General features: G+C 49.8%; 2 protein-coding genes across 2 annotated transcripts in view; one reads left to right on the top strand and one right to left on the bottom strand.

Annotated features, from left to right (window-relative positions):
- LOC115296187 (histone H2B type 1-K) overlaps positions 1 to 2,102 on the top strand; it is a 20,121-nt gene that overhangs the window by 423 nt on the left and 17,596 nt on the right. The gene's annotated exons all lie outside the window — the stretch shown is intronic.
- The window catches only part of LOC115296188 (histone H4), a 22,703-nt gene that overhangs the window by 9,607 nt on the left and 10,994 nt on the right, over positions 1 to 2,102 (bottom strand). The window lies entirely within an intron of this gene.

Genomic DNA, 2,102 nt, shown 5'->3' with positions numbered 1-2,102 from the left:
TCCGGTTCATGCAGCTGAGGAGAAGTCAGCATCCATCACAGGATGGCCTGAGAGGGGAGCGACGGAGTGGGGACACTTGTGTCCCAGAGACAAGGCAATAATCTTGGGTCCTGAAGGTGTCCCAAATGTCTGGGTTGTCCTTGATTTCCAGTAACTCAGATTCCCAGTGGGTTCCATTTGTCACATGCAAAGGTCTCTGTGTTGTCATCTCACTAGACATCACACCAGGCTGGTCACATCCTTCTTCCTGAAACACTATTTTCTTGACTTCTGTGACTCTAATCTCCTGGTTTTCATCCTCACCATTAGAATCTTTGGCCATCTTCTTTGTTTCTTCTTTACCCATGGGGAAATTCCAATATCATTGCATGCCGTCAAGAGTAACAGTTCTACTTCCAAGCCCTTCACAATTTCTAAGTTCAGTCCCCAAGTTGCTCTTTCCAGACTCGCATATACAACTACTCACTTGCTACCATCAGTGGAATGCTTTAGGCGATTTAAAAACTGTCACCTTCCAGTCTCTGAAATCTCATCCTCTCCTCTAATTCTTGATCATCATGCAAGAATTTCCACAGTAAGGTGTGGAGACACCTGGGGGCACACATTCTGGTTCTCACCCCAGCCCCACAGCTTGCTCGTGCCTAATCAGTTAGAGAGAGAGAATAGTTGTGTCTAGATAACATGACTGTTGAGAGCATGAAATGCATTAACCTTTGTAAAGAAACCGTTACAGTTTCTTAAAACACATGGAAAGTGCTCAGTAGATGTCAGTTACATGTTTCCTCACTCATGAAACCCAGTTCACAAGTGAATTCTTTAGACTTTCTTCTCCTATACGTACCTCTTGGTTTTTTTTTTCTTCAGTTCTGTCTTCTGCTTCTTTCTACCTTGAATCCCATAAATGCCATTTCCCACACAGGAACCTGCATGCTTTAAAATTCTAATAGTTTCTCAGGACACAATAAAAATCTGGGTGCCTTCTTTGGCGTATACGATCCAACATGTTCCGTCACCCTAACTGCCCTGAACACCTGTTACTACTCTCCCAGCACCCAGAACTTATTTTTGAGCACACACTCCTCCCTGCCCTAGAGCTGTATTGTAGCTACAGTCTCTTGGCCTGGAAGTTGTGTCCTCTGGGTCCTTGTTCCCTCCCCTGGTCAGTATCATGGCACCTGGTTTATTTCACAGCATTTCAGGGCAGTGGGAACTCCTATTTGAAATGCCGGAGTTGAGGATCAGGCTGTTGATTGTCTCTCCTCTCCCGCTGGGATCTCAGCCCCACAGAGCAGTCTCTCTTATGTGCCTACTGTTGTAGCTTCATGCCTCACACCGAGGAAATCGATCAACATTTGGCAAAACACGAAATAAATCCCTTCAACTGCTTTCTGACTTTTCTCTTCTCACCTAGCATAACCTCATTTTTACCACCAGAAACCTCCACACAGGAAGCGGCATTTTTACCTGTGGGGAGGGGGGAGTGAGAGGGTCAGGACCACACAATGAACTAGGGCTGTGGTCCTTGCGACACCGGGAGGAAGTCCCGCCTCTAGATGGCGGCTTTTTCAAAGGTCACTGATCCCGTGGTTGCTCACATCCCAAGGGTGACACTTGCCGTACAGTGGCGACTGTGGTCGGCCAGTAGCCATTGCCCTCGTGCGTCGTAAAGATCAAGATCTGCAAGGACCGGCTGAGAGAGCGCAGGCCACTCACGCCGTTGGGGACATCTGTATAGCCCAGGACCACAGTCACCAGGAGAGCCCCCCACCCGATGACCAGTAACGGGCAATGGTGTCCCAAGTGTTTGCAGTAACGTAACTGAACGCACAATACGACCCCAACGCGTGTCAGCGCACAGCTCTGCTTGTGAAAATGTGTGGCTCTGAAAAGAGCCTTTGGGTTGGATCGTGCCTCCCAGCACACTCACTTGGAGCTGGTGTACTTGGTGACGGCCTTGGTGCCCTCGGACACGGCGTGCTTGGCCAGCTCGCCGGGCAGCAGCAGGCGCACGGCCGTCTGGATCTCGCGCGACGTGATGGTCGAGCGCTTGTTGTAATGCGCCAGGCGCGACGCCTCGCCCGCGATGCGCTCGAAGATGTCGT

The sequence above is a fragment of the Suricata suricatta genome, chromosome 7 (genome assembly GCF_006229205.1).
Source record: "Suricata suricatta isolate VVHF042 chromosome 7, meerkat_22Aug2017_6uvM2_HiC, whole genome shotgun sequence".
Classification (NCBI taxonomy): domain Eukaryota; kingdom Metazoa; phylum Chordata; class Mammalia; order Carnivora; family Herpestidae; genus Suricata; species Suricata suricatta.
The sequence above is the reverse complement of the archived record's forward strand: the minus strand, read 5'-3'. Positions and strand labels throughout refer to the sequence as shown.